This window comes from Lepidochelys kempii, chromosome 4 (genome assembly GCF_965140265.1).
Source record: "Lepidochelys kempii isolate rLepKem1 chromosome 4, rLepKem1.hap2, whole genome shotgun sequence".
NCBI lineage: Eukaryota > Metazoa > Chordata > Testudines > Cheloniidae > Lepidochelys > Lepidochelys kempii.
In genome coordinates this window covers 83,377,458-83,399,558 of record NC_133259.1, presented here as the reverse complement: position 1 = coordinate 83,399,558, position 22,101 = coordinate 83,377,458, and the positions used below count along the sequence as shown (strand labels likewise).

Sequence of the window (22,101 nt, the reverse complement as noted above, 5' to 3'; positions counted from 1 at the left end):
TGTGCAGACTTGGGTCAGCTTATCTGTATTTTAGAGTCTGCTAAACTTTAGAACATCTGACCCCAAATCAGCTGCACATTCAGCCTGCCAGTTAGTTCCTTGAGGATATTTTTCAGAAGCAACTCACCCGTACTCTAATATGTAAACAAATGACTTTCACTTCCCTGGCAAAGATGTTGTGCACAATAGAATCTCAGATTATGAACTGAAAAACATAACTACATAATAGTCATATGCCTAGCGATCCAGAGTGGAAAAAAAAAGAAAAGTTTAGGTGTAAAGAGTTTGGAGGAAAGTTTAACTTTTCACTGATAATACTTTTTCTGGCTTTATTGCCTTTTTATTTATTATAGCAGATTTATCATCTGCTAGATAATTTTGCATTCAGGGCTTTTCTAGTGCTCAATTTATCAAGGAGACTGGCACTGCATTCTCTTGTATTTTATCCCAAGTACCATCAGGGTAGAAGAGACAAGTTCTCTCTCCTGGACTGACTTAACCACTAAATCATAATTCATAACTCTGCTCGCTTTTTTCCTGGATTTTTCTCGCTCCTTCTTTCAGATCAATTATTTTTTGAACATTGAGGCAGCATACACTAGGAGTGATTAGAGTGGGGAACCTGAATTCTATTCCTGACTTTCTATATGATCTCAGCTAAGTTACTTAACTTTGCTATGCCTCTGTTTGTTCCCAATCTATAAAGTAGAGTTAACATCCACATCATAAAAATATTTTGAGAACCCTCTTTTTCCTCATACAAGTTACCTTCAAGAGGCTGCTGGTGCAAGTTGAAGAACAGTAATGGAAGGGCCCAGATGGTGAGAAAGGAGTCTGCCAGCTTCCCAGGTGGGCAAACAACTTCAGCCCATTTGCTGAATTTTGCAATTTGGGCTGAGGTTCATGAATGTATCAAATTTTGAATGCAAGGCTCAGTATAAATGGATTTGAGATGGATTGTGAATATTCCTCACAGCCCTGACTTGATCCTAATGCTGTTATGATTTTTGTTTTTTACTTTTGCTACTTTACCTGTCCTTTTAAAAGGGGTCACTTCCTTTTTCTGATCACAATAAAATCTCTATTTCTGGTGCCAAATAAGAGTCAAAAGTATGAAACTCTCAGAATTTATCGTTTCCCCTTCATATTCTTTTGGTCTTAAAATAATTGAATTGAATTAACTTATTAGTTTTCTGCATATCCATTTAGAAGTTGTCATATTCAGGGACTGGAACAAGAGCTGTGTCAAAAATGACAGATTTCAGAGTAACAGCCGTGTTAGTCTGTATTCGCAAAAAGAAAAGGAGTACTTGTGGCACCTTAGAGACTAACCAATTTATTTGAGCATAAGCTTTCGTGAGCTACAGCTCACTTCATTGGATGCATACTGTGAAAAGTAAAGGAGTACTTGTGGCACCTTAGAGACTAACCAATTTATTTGAGCATGAGCTTTCGTGAGCTACAGCTCACTTCATCAGATGTTTACCGTGGAAACTGCAGCAGACTTTATATACACACAGAAATCATGAAACAATACCTCCTCCCACCCCAAGATCTTTTTATACACACAAAGCATGAAAAAATACCTCCCCACACCCCACTCTCCTGATGGTAATAGCTTATCTAAAGTGATCACTCTCCTTACAATGTGTATGATAATCAAGTTGGGCCATTTCCAGCACAAATCCAGGTTTTCTCACACCCCCAATCCATCGGTGATCTTCCTGATAACACCATCCTGGCCACTATGGATGTAGAAGCCCTCTACACCAACATTCCACACAAAGATGGACTACAAGCCATCACGAACACTATCCCTGATAATGTCACAGCTAACCTGGTGGCTGAACTTTGTGACTTTGTCCTTACCCATAACTATTTTACATTTGGGGACAATGTATACCTTCAGATCAGCGGCACTGCTATGGGTACCTGCATGGCCCCACACTATGCCAACATTTTTATGGCTGACTTAGAACAACGCTTCCTCAGCTCTTGTCCCCTAACGCCCGACTCTACTTGCGCTATATTGATGATATCTTCATCATCTGGACCCATGGAAAAGAAGCCCTTGAGGAATTCCACCATGATTTCAACAATTTCCATCCCACCATCAACCACTTCCTGGACACTACAGTTCTAATAAACGATGGTCACATAAACACCGCCCTATACCGGAAACCTACTGACCGCTATTCCTACCTACATGCCTCCAGCTTTCACCCTGACCACACCACACGATCCATCGTCTACAGCCAAGCTCTGCGATACAACCACATTTGCTCCAACCCCTCAGACAGAGACAAACACCTACAAGATCTCTATCAAGCATTCTCACAACTACAATACCCACCTGCGGAAGTGAAGAAACAGATTGATAGAGCCAGAAGAGTTCCCAGAAGTCACCTACTACAGGACAGGCCTAACAAAGAAAATAACAGAACGCCACTAGCCATCACCTTCAGCCCCCAACTAAAACCCCTCCAACGCATTATTAAGGATCTACAACCTATCCTGAAGGATGACCCAACGCTCTCACAAATCTTGGGAGACAGGCCAGTCCTTGCCTACAGACATCCCCCCAACCTGAAGCAAATACTCACCAACAACCACATACCACACAACAGAACCACTAACCCAGGAACCTATCCTTGCAACAAAACCCGTTGCCAACTGTGCCCACGTATCTATTCAGGGGACACCATCACAGGGCCTAATAACATCAGCCACACTATCAGAGGCTCGTTCACCTGCACATCCACCAATATGATATATGCCATCATGTGCCAGCAATGCCCCTCTGCCATGTACATTGGTCAAACTGGACAGTCTCTATGTAAAAGAATAAATGGACACAAATCAGATGTCAAGAATTATAACATTCATAAACCAGTCGGAGAACACTTCAATCTCTCTGGTCACGCGATTACAGACATGAAAGTTGCGATATTACAACAAAAAAACTTCAAATCCAGACTCCAGCGAGAAACTGTTCAATTGGAATTCATTTGCAAATTGGATACAATTAACTTAGGCTTGAATAGAGACTGGGAGTGGCTGGGTCATTATGCAAGGTAACCCATTTCCCCTTGTTTTTTCCTAACCACCCCCCCCACGTTCTTGTTAAACCCTGGATTTGTGCTGGAAATGGCCAACCTTGATTATCATGCACATTATAAGGAGAGTGGTCACTTTAGATAAGCTATTACCAGCAGAAGAGTGGGTTTGTGTGTGGGGGTGTGTGTGTGTGTGTGTGAGAAAACCTGGATTTGTGCTGGAAATGGCCCAACTTGATTGTCATACACATTGTAAGGAGAGTGATCACTTTAGATAAGCTATTACCAGCAGGAGAGTGGGGTGGGAGGTGGTATTTTTCATGCTTTGTGTGTATAAAAAGATCTTCTACACTTTCCACAGTATGCATCCGATGAAGTGAACTGTAGCTCAAGAAAGCTTATGCTCAAATAAATTGGTTAGTCTCTAAGGTGCCACAAGTACTCCTTTTCTTTTTGTGTCAAAAATGCTCACCCAATTCAGCTTTGTCACATGACTCCTCTGCAGTACAGAATCAGTATACAGGTGGGAAAATCAGAGGAACAGAGAGTGAGGATGAGTGACTAATCGATTGAGCTGTACATGTAATTCAATTTGTGTGCCTGAGCAAAAACAAGTCTGGGAATTAGGGGCTCCAGGTGTTCCTGGGAAAGCAAAGACAGCTGACTCAGCAAAAATAGAAGGCTTTTTCACATGTTAGTTCAGTCATTAACAAATTGGAGAAATGTAGATAAACAAGATTGTTTTAACCCTGCTAAACATTTGCCTTGGCTGATCTCCTCTGTTTCATGCCGAAGTCAAACGTGAACAAAAACAGTTGTCTCCTTCCAGCTAATTACAGCTGCTCCCTGTGAAGGCAAAGGCACAGAGAGTAAAGGCTAGAGGGCTGGGGACATACTAATTTTTGCCCCTGCCTCCTCTCATGATAATAGGCTGAGGGGAACAAGACAGACAACTTCACAAGGAAGTTTTTATTATAAAGGAGTTCTAAGGTGAGCAAAAGAACAAAAAAATAAAAAAAAGAAGAAATCTTGTCATATAATTTAAGATAATTGCTCTGAGAATACCCCACCTAGTACACTCTGTCCAAAATAACCTGGATGGGTCACAGGAATGCTATTTGAAACATTTTTGATCAACATTTAGGTTATGTCTACACTACACAGCTTTTAGCGACATGGCTGTGCCACTAATACCGTGCTACTAAAAGGCGCGCAGTGTAGCTGCTGTTTGTTGGCAGGAGAGAGCTCTCCCACCGACAAAAAACTTCCACCCCCAACGAGCGGCGTTAGCTTTGTTAGCAGGAGAGTGCGCATGCCAACAAAGCGCTGTTCACACTAGCGTTTGTCATTGGCAAAACTTTTGTCTTCCGGGCTCTGTGTGTGTGTGGTTTTTTTTTAACACCTCTGAATGGCAAAAGTTTTGTGTTTCACTTGCCAGTGTAGACAAAACCTTAGAAATCTAAAGCTGGGATTGTGAAAGGAACCTAACTGAGATTGGCACCCAACTCCCATTAAAATTCCACAGGAGCTGGATGCCTAACTATTTTAGGGAGACACGATGCGTGAGGTGATATCTTTTATTGGACCAACTTCTGTTGGTGAGAGAGACAAACTTTCAGGCTTACACAGAGGACCTGAAGAAGAGCTCTGTATAAGCTTGAAGGTTTGTCTCCTTCACCAACAGAATTTGGTTCAGTAAAAGGTATTACCTCACCCACCTTGTGTCTTTAATATCCTATGACCAATGTGGCTACAGCGATGCTGAAAATTACTCTCTTAGGCACCTTATGAAGATCCTACCTTGAGTCCATATTTAGGCACCTAAATATAAGTGGCCTGATTGTCAGAGGTGCTGAGCAACAACATCACCCCAGAAGTTAGTTGGAGCTGCAAGGGTTCAGCACCTTTGAAAATACATACTTAGGGCCAGATTTTCAGAGGTCCGAACATCTACAGATCCTACTGACTTCAACTGGAGTTGGGGATGCTCCACATCTTTGAAAATCTGGCTCATCCTTTATTTTTTAGATTTATGGTAACGTTACAACATTTCTGGCTAAGAGCTATGCTCTAGGAGATTTTTTTGGGAAGTTCTGTGGCCTGTGTTATATAGTAGATCAGACTAGATGATCACAATGGTCCCACCCGGCCTTGGAATATACAAAATCTATGAATCTATAAGTGCCCACAATCTCCAAGTGCAACTCCCATTGGTACCAGTGGGAGTTCCGTATACTGGCTATGTTCCCTATTGCTGGCTTTCTGTATTGTCATGTCCTATTGGCACAAGATGTGCAATGCAAAAATGAAAGCATAAAGCCCTAAATAAAGTAGTGCAAAGGCTATGGAGCCCTTGCCATTTTATTTTTATTTTTTTAAGATCTCCAATTACCACCATTCCCAGAATGTAAAATGTTAAGCCTCTTAAATTCTAAGCCACATGTGTGATTACTTATTTCCTGTTGTGACACAAATTTCCCTGAGAAAAGAGATTAAGAAAGTTAACCAAAATGTTGAGTAATACTAGATCTCAAAGGTAAAACAGTATCAACCCCCTGATTTATAGACAGAGGACTGTGCTAGAATAATAATCAATTATCTTTAAAAGGTTATCTGTAGCAGTGCCATACAGTTGTATTACTGTAGAATTACTCCTCGTTGAAATGCCATTTACAATCCCATAACATATGAACCTATAAAAGGTCCATATTTCCATATTGGTACCCAAATCACCTCCTCACAGAACAGCAGAAAAGTAATATGTTTACCACTTTCTGTTAAGATTTTGATTTATTTGAGTTTGATTTATTACTACTTGAAAGGTTTTAATAGCTCATGTTAAATTCATTTAAATTTTACAACAGTTATGATATAAACATCAACCTTCTACTTTCTGTAACTTATTTATGTTTACTTTTTATTTTTGATTAATAAAAGACATATAGAATGTTGAGTTTGTACTTTAGATAACCTACAATTCTATAAATACCTGAGAAACTTGTGATGGGTAAACGGCTAATTAATATTACTCATCTATTGTGTGTTTTATCCTGTATCAACCCTAATGTTCTCACACCTTTCTCCAATTTATTTGAGGCAATCAGATCAATTTATTTGGCAGGCCCTGGAAATCATATAAATATATATTTATGGAAAAAATCCAACAACATTGTTTTTGTTTGTTTGTTTTTAAAAAGCAATCAATCACATTCAACAGCTTCACAAGCAGGCCCTAACCTTGAAAACATTTATGCACATGCTTATCTTTAATCATGTGAATAGTCTCATTAAAATCCCACATAATTTACATAACCCCCCCAATCATAAAAGTCACATATTTTACTGCACTGCTCAGTTGGGTTGACTTTCATCATTCTTCTTTTGTCTGTTGTTAGCAATGTTGTCTATTTATATTAAATGAGCTCTTCAAAGCAAGGGACCTTGACTTTTTATGTGTCTGTTGTTCACTGTGGGCTCTATACAAATAAACAAGGTCTATTCCTTTTTTACACTTCTACCGTTTTTATAAATGTGTGAGTTGATATTATTTGTTGCTTCACATTAACTCTTTGTTTAGTAGAATGGGTTTCTCTCATAGCTGGGCTGATTGGAAAGTTATGAGTGATCTATTTTGTGTTGGGTCTCCAGGAGACATAAATGCCGATGTTTTTTTCCTGAATCTGAGTGAACATTGCTTTTTCTGGATTTGGACCTTCCCCACTCATTGAAGCCATATTTTCTGCATGCTGTTTACCCTGTGAATTCAGATTTCATGCAAACAGACTGTTTTGCAGTGCTTTTGGAAATGTCTTTTCCCCCTGCGTGCGTTATGGTTTAAGGAACGTAACGGAGCCATAGGCATTGGAATACAGTTGTCAGAGTTCACCAAGAGGCGAAGCTAAACAGAGATACCATTCTTGCATCTTACTGTGGATAGCCACACTCAGGTTGTGTTAGAATCATTACAGAGGCTTAGCTGGGACGTTTGTGGCTTTTAATGCCATTTCATGGTTGTAAAATTTGTTGTCCCACCAGCTAAAAGATTTGGGGTTTCTAATAGAATAAGTATTTGATTAATGAAACAACATGTATTGTACAGAAGAAATGATCATAAAAAAAATGCCTTTTAACAGCCTAAAGTACCTTTTGCAGCTTGGAACCTTTTATCACCTTGTAAATCACCTGCTGAGCTGAATAGTTGAAGTTAGACAAGGCACACTTCCATTACTAGTGTATCTCCATTGGGATATTATACAGACTGGGCTGCAGCTGCTTCAAAGACGCCCTCCTCACCAACACATTGTTACATCTTGCCTTCATTATGGCAAGGGAACAGTTTGTGTAATTGCAGCGGCTTTGCTTTTAATAATCCCTTCAATTCAACTGTTGAGACCTGAGGGAGGTCTACTCTTTTTCCTTAATGTCACAGTCCTTCAGCTGTGAAATCGTGACCATTCAAACCACTCTAGCATTCTAGAGAGTGTGTATGTTCAAAAAGAATGATTAACAAAGCCACAAACTCAGTCAGCTAGGGGGAGAGGAAGAAATTTAGTCTTGTCCTCACTGACGCGAATATAGGGGAAAAATAAAGTTACTTGATTTTCAAAAAGAGCTGAAAACGTCTCATAGATTTTAGGAGGAGCGTAAGCAGGAAAATAAAAGACATGGCCCTAACAACAAACAGATGGCATTCCCTTTTCGGCGATTATATACACTTTTGAAGTTTTACAGGAACCACATAAGCACTCATGCTTTCAATTATTTTCCCTCCTACCAGAGGCAGACACAAAATTTATTTGTTCTTTCTGACTGATTACTCTTCCATTCCAGCCAGCATGTCTGAACTCTAAATTCACTTTAGTGAAAGAGAGAGAAATAAACTTCAGCAACCTTTTGACTTAGAAACCCAAGGAAATATTTGACTAAATTTAAATTGTTGTTTTGTTAACTCTGTCCCGTTTTTTTAGGGACTTGAGAGAGGTAGCTTCAATTAAACAAGGAGAATCAACTTTCCCAGCAGAGGAAACTCCTTACACAGACAAAACTGAATAGCCATGGAATCTTGCTTTTCCTTCACTTCTTTTCTTTGCATTAGCCCTCCTTGCTTGGACATAAATGATCAGGAGGAGATAAATCCTTCCCCTTCTCCATAATAATTATAAACCATTTATTTTGTCCCCTTGCTATTTTCCGGTAAGCATAGCCTTAGAAATAGAAGATATAACCCCCCACTCTCCCCAAGACTTCTAAAATTGGAACCAAACAGAATCTCAAAGCGCTCTCTCTCTCTCTCCTTGCTCCATATGGTTCCCAGATATCTATTTTGTTTCACAGTAATAATAAGCATTAAAAGAATAATAAATGATACTTTACATCTCTAGTGCATTTCCTCCAAGGATCTCAAAGCATTTTACAATTCTAATTTAAGCAGTACAATGCCCCTGTGAGGTAGGAATCATTATCCCCATCTTATAGCTGGGGAAACAGAAGCGTATGTAATTTGATCACGCTCACACAGTCAGTGGCAGAACCAGAATTCAGGTCTTTAGATTCCTTTGCTGAGGTGCTGATCATGAGGCAATCCTCCCTTGGAAGATATATTGCCCTATATTTTCAGAAAATGTACAGTAAATATATTTGTCATTACATACCACAAGGGAGCCAGCATCATCTTGTGACTAGAACAGGAAATGAGACATTACTCATGGGTTATATTTCTGATTGACTGGGTAACTATGCAAATTAAAATACACAATTAATACCTCTGCTACAGAAGGATAAACTGAAGAGGTGGAAATTAATGTACCTCCATCTGCAGTGGAGGTATTAACACCTACCTATATCACACATTGAGACCCTTGCTTGAAAGGTGCTGAATAAGTTCAAAGGGGGCTGGGCATCTTTCCCTACTTTAATGTGTCTTGGCCTGAAAAAAAGAGAAGCAGCCATGACTCTGTGTGTACCAAGACAGAGCGCACTCCTCCTCATCACTATACTCTGGGGCTTGATTCACTTCCCACTGAAGTCAGTGGGAGTCTTTCACTGAATGTCAATGGGCTTTGCGTTAGGTTCCTAGAACACCATGATTTAAGGATGAAATATCAATATTATAAAAGGATATTTATAAGGAATATTTCAAGAAGTTTCTTTGTTATTTACAAAGTACTCTGCTTCTCTTTTTGTGGATACTAAGAGCAGGGCCATCCCTAAGGGGGTGTGGGGCCTGGGACATAGGTGGTGAGTTTTTAATCTGCTGGAGGGTGCTCCCTCCCCGACCCCCACCCCAGCTCCGTCCAGACCCCTCCCCCACTCCACCCCTTCCCCAAGGCCCCACCCCACCTCTTCCCACCCCTGCCCTGCCTCTTCCCCACCCAGTTCAGTCCTCTCCCACAAGCACGCTGGCCTTTGCTCCTCTCCCCTCCCTCCCCAGAGCCTCCTGACGCCGTGAAACATCTCATCTGTGGCAGGCGGTAGGCGCTGAGAAGGAGGGGGAGGCATGGATCGGTGGGGCCCGCCGGCGGGGAGGAGGCGATGTGGGGAATGGGAGGTTCTAGTAGGGGGGCTCCTCCTTGCCCCCCCGCCTGCCTGCTGCTCACCTCCCCCTTCGCCGCCTGCTTGCCCATGCGAAGCACGCTCCTCCCCAAAGCGCGGGGCCTGGGGCGGTTGCCCCACTTTGCCATACCCAAGGGACAGCTCTGACTAAGAGTCACTTACCAAAATTAGAGCATCCCGCGGCTCAGACAGCATTGCTTACTTTAAAGCCTACTTTGTCTGCCTACAGGGCCCTCATCACTTTGCACTGCTGCAGCCTCTCTTTGGTGAACCTTCCTCAGCTTGGGCACTATTTTCAGTCATGCATGTCTCCTGTCTATGGCAACCATTGCTTCACATAAATCACACAGAACATTTGTTTAATATGAATGACATAATGAGATCCCCATGCTTTGAACCTTACCTAATACTGCTCAGTCACTAAGGAATGATTTAATAGCCCAAGCAGACCAGTCCCTTTTCTTTTCTCCTTTCCTCCTCTAATTACGGACCAGGACATCGCATTCTTGGCCTCTGGAAAAATCTTCCAAGAGTAGCAGTGTAGTAGAGATAGTAATTTCCTGTGGTGCTGCTTCACTGAAATCAGGATGTCCTAGCTAACTATTGTTCCTAATTAGGAATAAAGTGTTCTGTTCATTTTCTATTAATTTTTATTAAATACAGCATTCTCAGAGAGTTCACTACAGCTAGGATGCTCAATGTGGCTTTGTGTTTTGATAGTACATAATACTACTTTGGTGAAATATTTACAAGTTTATCTGCCTCCTCCACCCTGGGATGTGGGTAATTTGGCTGCTTTCATCATGAGTCTGCACATTTTAATGACCATTTGGTGGTGCTAGTTGTGTTGGAATTAGTGACAGGGCCAAACAAATGAATATTAGATCTATATCTGGTCTGGATTTTGGAACTCTTCAAAGTTTAGGGAAATTTTGATGCAGACTTAAACCCATTATAGGGAGAAGGGACAGTTTCTGCATTTGGGGAAAATAGCCAGGAAATTCAGAGGTAATGATGACTAACACTATTTTCAAGTTCAACTTGCCCCATTATTTAATACCCCAAACCACACACACTACTCACATTGCAGAGAATTAAGGACTAAGGTGTATATTTTCATTGCTACATTACTCCCAACCCATCCACCTTAGTAATGAAGAACAGTTATGCTGCCCTGGCAAAGAGTGATGAGGAATCACCTGGAAAAGTGGTGGAGGAGAAGCCATGTATCCCTGAAGGCTGGGAGGATTGCAGCCACCACTCCCAGGAAATGTAGGGTAGTGGTAGTTGAAGACTCTTCTGAGGGGGACAGGGGCCCCATCTATCAGCCTGACATTGCATCCCAGAAGGTATGCTGCCTGCCAGGGGCCTGTATCTGAGATGTTCTGGAGGGATTGTCAAGGATCATCCTGTCCTTGGTCTTCCTTTTGCTTCTAATGTATTTGTAGAATGTTTTCTTGTTATCTTTGATGCATCTAGCTAGTTTAATCTCATTTTGTACCTTGGCCTTTCTAATTTTGTCCCTGCATACTTGTGTTATTTTTTTATATTCATCCTTTGTAATTTGACCTAGTTTCCACTTTTTGTTGAACTTTTTTTTGTTTGAGTTTCAAATAATTAAAGATCTCCTGGTTAAGCCAGGGTGGTCTCTTGCCATACTTCCTATTTTCCCTTCACAGTGGGATAGTTTGCTCTTGTGCCCTTAATAATCTCTTTGAAAAACTGCCAACTATCTTGAACTGTTTTTTCCTCTCTTGAACTGTTTGGATCTCAGGGGATCTGCAGATTTTTGGGGTCCTTTTTAGTTTCCCCAATCTGATTAATGATCTATTGGAAGTTTTCCTTTTCTCTATCCTCTCCCAGGATGTCTTTCCACATGAGGATGTAATCTGGCTCAATATTATTTTGAACATGACTATAGACTGCAATTTGTAAAGGAGCCTGCTATCGACTAGGAATGGGTTTTAGGCTCCATGTGTCTAAATATCTTTTGAAAATGAGATTTAGGCTCTTAAAACAGTTTGGCATTGCAACACTGAGCTCAGCAATACCTAAATGCCTTTAAAAATCTGTGCCTAAGGGAGTTAAGTGTCCAATGTCACTGAAGTTCAATGGGATTTGGTCACCGCCCTCCAGTTTTGAAAATCCCAAACAGAATGTGTGGTACAGAACTACATATTTCCATGATATTAGCAACCCACCCCTTGAATCAGTGGAATTTTGCGGATTAGCTATATCACTCAATTGATATTTTATATGACTTGAAACTACATAAACATGTTAAAATTTCAATTTCTGTTGAAATCAAAGCTGCGTATCATCCCATATGCAACAAGTTTCATAAAATGTATCTGAAACCACACAGTTTTAAGCATTGTCTATGTGAATGCTTAGTAACTGTTGGGCAATGTAAGTATTTTGTCTATTTTCACATGTTTTCTCCAATATATTTAAAAGGAGATTAAGGTCAACATTATGAACTAAGAGCCTGTGAAATAAATAGTAAGGTTTGTTTAGCTGGAGGAACACGCTCCCCCGCCAAGCTGTCTAAAGTACATTTTGTACTCCTCTCTAGCTTCTGTGAACTGATTTAAATTAAAATTTGAGGAAAAAATATATATATTGTGTTTGGGCTGACAACTTGTAGGATAAGTTTTAGGTTGATGAGATTCGAAACACTTGAGTTTTAACTCCTGTAAAATAGAATTTTTAATGGAAACTGCCACAGACCCTGAACTTTATAGTGATGCTGCCAGGCAGTTATAACTGAAAAGGTGTGAGATAGTGTGTGACTACATTATCATGCTAAAAAGAAAAGCAAATCAAGCCTGAGACTGTCATGTTTTGAAATCCTGTTGTCAAAATCTGATTGTATGAAGGACAATCTTGACGTGTACATCAAGAGGTCTTTTTTTTTTCCTGCTCACCCTTAAGTACTGGGGCTGTTTTCTGAATAAGAACAGCTAGTCCTAGCTCCCTGAATTTCTGCAAAAAAACCCAACTGCCCCCCCACCCCCAAAACACACAAAACAAAACCCAGGGGGATGACAAGTCATCCAAGTAGCTTTGGACCTTCTAGAGTTCTCATAAAAAACCTGCCTGTGATAGACACAGCAGTAGCAAGACTGACTGCTGCGGATTTAATTTGATCTTTCAAGTGAGGATTTAAAATATTGTTCTTGTCCCAGTTAGAACGTTACCACTTAAGTTTCAATATAAAAGAGGCTTTTTGATCATCATGGACTGAGGACTCACTAACATTTTAACTGACAGCATTTCAGTATTTGCATTATCTCTCTGTGCTTGTGCATCTTTCTCGAGTGACAGATGATAAGAGCTTATGTGAGGAAAGATCTGTGGTAAAATCAAGAAAATGCTTCACATGTCATGCTATTGGAGACTGCGGAGGAAATTGGCAAAGCTAGAAACTGCATCAAAACTTATTTTTTCCTCTTAAATGAGCATTTTTGCAGTTTTTGGCTGCTGCTGCTTTACATGGAAGCATGTGGCATCCATCTTTTAGCAAGAAAACTGAAGATTCAGTGAATAGTAAAAACCTTTGTGGGCATTCTTAGACTCAAAAGGACGGCTTTGCCTGGATTAAAAGTAGATGTTAAAAATTAATCTAGTGTCTATAAATAGAAGTACAGAGATTTAAGATCAATTCTGTCAAAAGAAATAAGGTGATCATTCTGCATACCTTATGCTACCTGAAGAGCTGAGGTGTGCTCAGTTAAAATTACTGTTTTATTTTATTTTCTTTTATTTTAATATGAAGGTTGTTATCAGAGGGCCAAGTTCTGCATTGATTTATACCTCAAACAACCTTGTTGAAGACAATGGGATTGGACCAGTTGTAAATTGGCACAGAATTTCAGCCATGGTGTTCAAGGAAGATCACAGTCTGCTAAAATGGGTCTGGGTTCAATCATACTTATGGATCTCACATAATTCTCCTTGTTATAAGAATGTCTTCATGTTTTAATGATTGCCTTGGGGCAAGTCTCACCATTTGCTGCTCTCATTTGTCACAAGAATGAATGATCAGAATCGGAATGTCTCCAATATTCTGCGAATTACAGAAGCATGTTGTAAGATTTGAATCTTTTTATATTGTTTTGATTGGCCTGGCATTCCTTTTCTCTCCCTATGCAGTCTAACAGAGCTGTGGGAAATGCTTGGGACTAGCCAGCCAATCTAAATACATAGACTGTCTAAAGCTCAAACACTGCAGCAAACTATTACATTTCACAAAATTTATTAGGTATTAAAATTCCAGCACCTCATGCCTGTGTCAAAGATTGTAATGAGAGCTGAAACAGCAAAATATGAAGATTGCCATTAGAATGGAAAATGTGAATAACTTATCCCATCCTAATTTTAATCACTTCCTTTCTCTGTCTATGAAAAGAAAAGGAGTACTTGTAGCACCTTAGACACTAACAAATTTATTAGTCTCTAAGGTGCCACAAGTACTCCTTTTCTTTTTGCGAATACAGACCAACACGGCTGCTACTCTGAAACCTTTCTCTGTCTATGTGCAGCATGGTGCTAATGACCTTGTCTGGTGTCCCTAATCAAGAAAATTCTCTTGTAGAAATACCAGATCTAACAGAGAAGTATAACTATATGGCTATACTGTGATAGAAAAACCCTGTGACACTGAGTTTCAGAGCCCAGGTCAGCTGACTCAGGCTCATGAGGCTTGGGCTGCAGGGCTATAAAATTGCAGTGTGTAGATGTTTGTGCCCAGGCTAGAGGCCAGACTCAGACATTCCACTCCTTTCATAGGGTCTCAGAGTCCAGGCTCCCTCCCTAGCCTGAATGTCTACCCTGCAATTCTGTAGCCCCGGAGTCCAAGCCCGGCAAGCCTAGTCACTTGATCCAGGCCGGCCATGGCTGTGCTGCAGGTCTTTTACTGCAGTGTAGATCTATAGGGCTAGATTTTCAAAGGGGCTTCAGCCTGGCTCCTGTGCATGGACAATGTTGCATGCAGACCCCTGCATGTATACTTCTGAGCATTAACGGCTTGACCCAAATTCCACTGAAGTCAACAGAAAGATTCTGGATCAGGTCCTTACACCTAAATGGGCTATTGATAGTCTGTAATACCTGCCTATGCAACTATGAAAATTAGTTGCTCAAAAGCTTTGTGTGCAGGTGTTTGTGGATACACAAAGTTGTTTTTGCACAAGCAAAGGCCGCATTTTGTATTTTTTTATCCTTAAATTCTGTCCAGATTGGTATCCTGCCTGGCTAAGTTACACTGCTTTATACTTTCATTCTGGGGAACAAAACCCATGTGAAAAACAATTGGCCATATTCTGTGGACTTTACTTGACTTCTCTCAGTGTTTTTTCTTAAGAACTGAAGAATTTTACCTAGCATTCTAGGGGAAACATTTCTTTTAGGGTCTCAGCTACTTTTACTTAATGACCACTGTTAAATTTGGTGTTAAAGGCCGTGAATCTTTAGATATATGTATGGTGGGTTGAGCAGTCTTGTTTAGATGACAAATCTCAGGCTGAGACTGATTATATACCATTCATGTAACCACCTGGCTGAAGGGTGACTAACCCTAAGGGTGAGTTAGTGTTTTTGGGTCATTGAGACAATGTACTTGAGAAAGGGTAAAAGTCTACCTGTTGAGGACTCAAGCGCCAAGACGTAGTTGTGTTTGAGATGAAGCTCTGACGATGCGTGGCCCACCTCATGCATTCTCCATCTGATAGATCACATCTGAAAGTGACTTTTCCTCATTGACTACAGTGTTTAATTTTTCTCTTCCTCTGCTATTATTTTTTCATTTTGATGGTTCTCATCTAACTCTGAAACATTTTGGAATAAATATTATATATAAAGATGCATCTTCTCCCACTGATTTCAATGGAAGCAGGATTGTTTATTTTTCCTATCCCCTTAGTGTCCGTTTATTCACTGGAACGAGGGAACAAAAAAGAGATAGGGAGTTGCTGGCGCTATGTGGAAAACATATGGCTTTCACTGACTTTAGTAGCTTTGTAACTGGAACTTAATATTCTTGGGGGCTGCTGGATAGTCCTTTTAGGTTGTCTTTCTAGTTTTTTTATCCGACAGTATAAGAAATTATTTTTTGAAAGAACTGTTTGTCAATAGCGAAGTCTATTTTGCATGAATACCTAAGTCATTCTTAGAAGTAGCTGAGGCATAAAGGTTAAATACATTCAAGTAAACACAACATTACATGGTGCCAGTATTACAGAACTCCTATATTCTTAACAGCTTTACTTTCCAGGGCCTTCTGCACAGGGTCTTCAGTCATCCAAACGGTTCCCTATGTTGATTTTAAATTACAAATCTCTAACTCAAGCCTCCAAGGTGATGTTGATCCATTCTCCTAGCTAATGAAAAAATGAATCCAAGAATAAGTTTTGTGATTGCAATAATCGCAGACATGACTTCTGGTTGGAATTAGTGTACCCCTGGGGCTCTATTTATTAAAGGTTGTAAGGAGGCAACTTAGGAAGCTGGAGGAGCCCACTCCTGAAGTAATAGATGTGCATACACTACAGCATTAAAGGTGTTGGTCCAGCTGGGGAAAATAAAAAATAAATGTGTACCAATACAAAGCTGGCTCTACACGTATATTTCCTGTTATGATGCAGGAACTGATGAAGAGGTTTACCTCCTTTCACTTTTAGGCAGACTCTCAAAATCTCAAGTTTATTGGCATGCCTTATAGGAAAAAATTACCATCTGCTAAAGAATTCATTTTTCTCCTAAGTATTGTGATTTACAATTTCTCAGCAACAAGATGGCTCTGAGCATACATTATAGTTTTATTTCACTAAACTATGATTTCTCACTCAAATGCTCAATCGAGGATTGTGCTTAGGGTTGAATAAACCTATAAATCTGAGGAAGTGATGTCACTGCATGATGCTTAAGCTGTTGCTAGACTACAATAGCACAGATAGGATGTCATATGTCTCAACAAAAGCAAAAATTCTATGGCCCTGATTCTGCTCTGACTTGCACTTTTTTATACAAACTCCACTGACTTCAGAGGGATGATTCCTGACTTTAAACCATTGTTAGATCACTATCAGGCCTTCTGTAGCTCACCAAAGCTGGAGATCATTTAAAAATTCTGAAATGAGTTTTAAATAAAGAATTAGTACTTGAATATTTGAATGGTTTATTTACCAGCACAAGTTATATGCAGAGGTATATATCTGCTATGCTGTAGCCAAATTTACTACGAGCACACAAGATGTAACTCCACTGACTTGAAAAGCGTTGTGCCTTCCTAAATCAATATTTAGTTTGGTTCATGTGGAACACAGTGTTAAATTTTAGCCCCCACCTGGCCTTGTTTTGTGTTTCAAATGCTTTGCAAATATTGGGTCAAATGCTGCTCAGTTACAGTGTATGTAACTCTATTGACTTCAGTATAGTTACTCCAGGATCACAGCAGTGCCGTGGAAAGCAAAATTTGGCCCATTAGTCACAATCTTCAAGCCCTTCAAGTTCATTCCAGTAGTCCTGCTGAAGTTAGTGGGACCACTCATGGGAATGAGGACTGCAGATCCAGCCCCATTATCCTTAAAACAGCCTGTGAAATAGGCAAGTGTCACCCCAATTATATACAGAGGGAAACTCAGACATAAAGGTTTTAACTTGCTCTCAAAGGCAAAGAGCGAGTCAGTGCTTGGGATTACAAATAATATTTATCTCTCACATTGTATTTCTTGTTCATAGACCCAAAATACTCTTCAAAATTGGGTATTGTTAAGTATTAGTCATAGTTTATAGATGAGTGAACTCAGGCACAGAAAAACGAAGGGCCAGATTGTGTCTGCAGCTCAGGGCTTGCCCAAGGGAGGAGTCTTCCAGAGCACCACCTGGGGGTGATATGACTGCATCACTCTCAATGCAGGGCTGTGTCTAAAGGGCACCACATGAATAGAATGTATAGAAACCAGGTCTACTGACTTCTCAATCACTTGCCTTCCAATTAGTTTAGAACTCAGGAGATTCATGATTCTCAGCCATGGGCTCAAAGCACTAGACCAAGTAAATCTTTAATCGAGAAATAAATCATTAGTACTCTGTCAAAAGTTGTTATATGACAATTCTTTTCTATTACTGAAAGTCATACTTGTATCCATGCAACATTGCAGAGTCTGGTACTTGTATTTTATTGACTTTATGTTCTGTTACATATGTTGTAATGTAATGGCAGCTGGGAGACAGAACTCGGCACACATGGGTTTTCCTGATTCTGCCACTGACTCAGTTGACCTTTTACCTCTCTATGCCTCAGCTTTCCCATCTGTAAAATGGTGTTTTTAAAGAACTTAATGATGTTTTTAAAGAGCGTTGAGAGCAATAGAAGATGGGTTGCATATGCTGTTATTGGGCCCAATTCTGTCACTCACTATTCATGTTGTATATTGTCCTAGCCCTGGAGGAGTCCTATTCAGGCTTCATTTAGTGCAGCAATACTTACAATTTTCACTCTAAAAACCAGCCAGGCAGCCAACCAACCAACACCCCTGGAACACGTCTCAATTTTTTAAAAAGTAAGAGTTGAAGTCCGCTTGACTATTTTGTTTGTGCCTTATGTTTAATATACATATTATTCAATGCCAATAAAAATTACTCATATGCTTCAGGTGAAGAAATGCTCCAAGGCTGCAGAAATGTGAGTGCCTTTGTAGCGGGGTAGTTACCCCGCTCCTAAAATAGAAGGGGTTAAAAGCAGCCCTGGAGAGGGCTGTGGCTGGGGATGGCTGACTGGGGAAGCAGCTGCAGCTCGGGCACGCCCCAGTCAGGCCCCAGCTGGCCTGTATAAAAAGGCTGTGAGCCAGAGGCCCAAGGAGTTTCTTTCTAGGTTGGGAGAGAGCAGGGCTTCACTGACAGCGTACTGTGGGGGTGGTGCAGTGCTGGGGAAGGAGCAGGCTGAGCAGGGGCACTCCAGGCTGGCAACTCCCCAAGCTGTAAGGCCTGATCCAAGGCCCATAGAGGTACTGGAAGGCAGCAGGTCCAAATCCCCTTGTCTATGATGAGTGGCATTTACACTGCTGTCTGCCCCAGAGAGCGGGGGCTTGGTGATGACTGGCAGTAGCCCAGACTGAGGCAAGGTTGGAATAATGGGTTGAGGGTTCCCCAGGAAGGGGAGACCCAGAGGCAGAGTGTGGGGGTATGGCCAGGGAGCAGAACCCCAGAGAAAGAGGCACTGGGGTCTGTGAGGGACACGGGGGGCCAGCGCTGAGCAGATCACCGGCCTGCAGAAGGTGCTCCAGGCTGGAAAAGAGCTAATTCCCAAATACCAGCAGGAGGCACTACAGGGGTGAGTCCGAACCTTTACAGCCTTGAATACAAATGCTATATTCCCTAAAACCTCCAGTAAAACAATTTGGCTTTTGCTCATGGTTGAGAGAATGCTTTTTATTTTAACAGGGTACATGACCATGAAGTCTCCTGCTATAGAGTCAGATTGACTCTGCTGGCTACGCGCAACTGTAAATTGGCTGGAAGAATACTTTTTATGGGTAAGTTTTGCCTACCTGCTTTCAGATGTCACCACTGCGTGCCCCCCCCCCATCGGTTCATATTAAAGATAAGTTGCACTCAGATGTGTAAAGATGTTTTCAGTTTTTTAATAGAATATGGTGTTGCATAGAGTCACAAGCCACAGTTGCACAATTGATATTTTAAAAGGTTGTTTATATTGGGTTTAACTTTTAGAAGATACATACAACACTAATTCCACTGAGCATTATACTATACATTACTATCCATTGCTTTCAAAGCTCTTTACAAATATGGAGTGTCAGGCCCTACATCCTAAAGATGAGGAAAGCTGAGGCACACAGACGTGACTTATGTAGGGTCACAGTATGAGTCACTGGCTGAACTGGAAACCGAATCCATGGGTCCTGAGTCCTGTGTCCCAGCCAATGAAGTACAGCTACATTTACATTGCAGCAGAACATAAAATCAAGTAAATACAGTTATAAGACCCAGCATCATTGCACTACTACAGCTATGATTTTCTGTAATAGGAAAAGAATATAATGTTGACATGAGAGGAAGTTACTCCTATCCTGATAGGAAGCTACGGGTGCAAATGCTAGTTAGAATTCTTTAAGTCTTTAATGAGCGTGCATTTAAATGGTCTTTGCATAGCTTACTGAACATGTTTCCCCTTCTTGTACTTTGTTTTATTTGTTTCTGTAATTTTTATTGCTTTTCTTTATTTTTACTCATCCTAAATCCTTATGGCTGTATCTCTAAAAGCAGAAGCACTGTGACACAAATATATCTAATGTTTACTACCAAGATGATGACTTCCCTAGTATAAGGGGACTGTTCCCCACTGAATGTTAGTAAGGGGCATGTTTTAGGTGCTAGCTCCCAGTACTAAAAGGAGGAAGGGTCAATGGGGAATCAGAACCCTGAGACTGCCAGTGCCTAGGAGCAATGGGTAGAGGCCAATGCTCCAGATCAGCCTGAATGACAGGGCGGGCAGGCTAATCAGGGAGTCAGGCCAGGGAGGTCCTGTCCTTTGTGTGAGCTGGAATTTTCTGGGTCAGACAGAGTGGGGCTGAGCTAAGGACAGAGCAGGGGGCCCGAGCAGAGCTGGGCCAGATCCAGAGGGACCAGAAAAGCAGTCCAGAGAGAGCAGACCCTGTCCTGGGAGCAGAGCTGCAACCTCAAAGCCAGAGGCACAGCCCAGAGAGAGCAGACTTGCCCTGGGAGCAGAGCTGCAGCAACCAGAGCCAGAGGGGCCAGAGAAGCAGCCCAGGGAGCTGGAGGCAGAGCAGCAGCTATGCTGAGGCAGAGTGGGGGCTGGGGTTGGAGCAGTCCGGGGCTGGGTGTCGTGAGCAGCTGGGGAGAGCAAGGGGGGACCCTGGGCAGTGGGCCCAGCACAGGGAGATGCCTCAGCCAGGAGGCTCTGCAGGCCAGACTCAGAGGGGGATTGGTAACCCTGACAGGGTGGGGGGTGACACTGGGAAGAAGGGCCCTGCCACCTAGAGCCTGAGAGTGTGTGGCTATCACCAGAGTGAGTGTCCACCCCACAGCATCTCTGCAGCACAGCCAAGGCCTGAGAAGGCAGCCTGGGACTTACAAGGAACAGACTGAACTTCCCTGACATTCCAGAGACATGTGATGTGTTTTCTTTAACCTTTCCCATTTTTCCTTACTCTTTTTTTAAATTAATTGTTGATTAAATAACTTGCATTTCCTTTAAATTGTATGTTATGATCAGTGGGTCAGAGAAGTGCTCAGTGCAGAGAGTACCCCAGAGTGGGGACACCCTAGCCCCTGTCCTACGTGACCACTGTAAGGTTGGGGGTCGAGCCCCCCAGGAATCCTGGGCCCAGTCTTGTTGGGGTTACGAGGACTTCTCCAGACAGGAGAGTGGAAGGGGAGCCCTCAAGGGCAGGGAGGCCACTGGGTAAAGGAAGTGGGAGCAAGGACTTTGATCCTTTCACCAGCCTACTTCACTGGGGTAGTGCAGAAGCCAGGAAAGTTCCCCACAATAGTGGGACTATTCCCCCGCTTACACTAGCAACAATAAGCATGTGGTGTTTTTTAAACTTGTTTTTGGACTGTTTGTTGTTTTTGTTTGAACCATGTGACTAGAGAAGTCAGAATGTAGTCATTACTGAAATGAGTGCATAGGACAGTAAATAAACTCTTAGCAAGTGGGCAGACCATGAAAATTATCTCTTCATTTCTGTTGTCGCTGCCAAAGCCTCAATACATTGAAGTCACAGCCACAGAAAGTCCTGTGACATCAGTGATGTATCTACCCAAATGGATATTGAAATCCTTGGAGTCTCCCTACTACTCCTTTCCTCCAAACCCAAAAGTAGCAGTTCCGAAAAGCTGATTTTCCCCAGTTATGTATCAAACAGAGGATATCTGGAGATGCCTCTGCTCTTTACTTTTCCAGTGCTGCAAACACTGAAGTGTATCTGACAGGTACCGATACACTAGTTTATATTTAGAAAGTTCTGTAAATCTCCAGACAGAAACAGTGTGACCTGAGTGGGTCCTGTAATTCAACAGAAAGTGCTATGATTGGAACCTGTGGGGAAGTATTAAAAAAAAAACACTCCACTAACTGTCCAGTGAAAGAGAAAAATCTTTAGCAGACATACATCAGTGAATGTTAGGTTCTCATACAGAAAAAATAATTAAGTTAGTTTTCAATCTTGCAGTGGTTTTAAAAGAGAGGAAATAGTAAAGGTTTTGTAAATCAGATAAAGTTTAACTATACAGTGCCTGGAAAATAGATTAGGTTTCAGAGTAACAGCCGTGTTAGTCTGTATTTGCAAAAAGAAAAGGAGTACTTGTGGCACCTTAGAGACTAACCAATTTATTTGAGCATAAGCTTTTGTGAGCTACAGCTCACTTCATTGGATACATTAGATTAGTTTATTGTCATACAAAGGCAATTTTTTTCAATGCAGCCTGAGTATAATATTAACTGTACTGG

The 22,101-nt window shown here is 41.3% G+C and overlaps 1 long non-coding RNA gene across 2 annotated transcripts in view; it reads left to right on the top strand.

Moving 5' to 3' along the window:
* The window catches only part of LOC140909992 (uncharacterized), a 166,817-nt gene that overhangs the window by 5,598 nt on the left and 139,118 nt on the right, over nucleotides 1–22,101 (top strand). For both annotated transcript variants that reach the window (XR_012158399.1, XR_012158398.1), the window contains exon 2: nucleotides 19,053–19,144. This is a non-coding gene — a long non-coding RNA (uncharacterized lncRNA). The remainder of the gene's footprint in view (nucleotides 1–19,052; nucleotides 19,145–22,101) is intronic.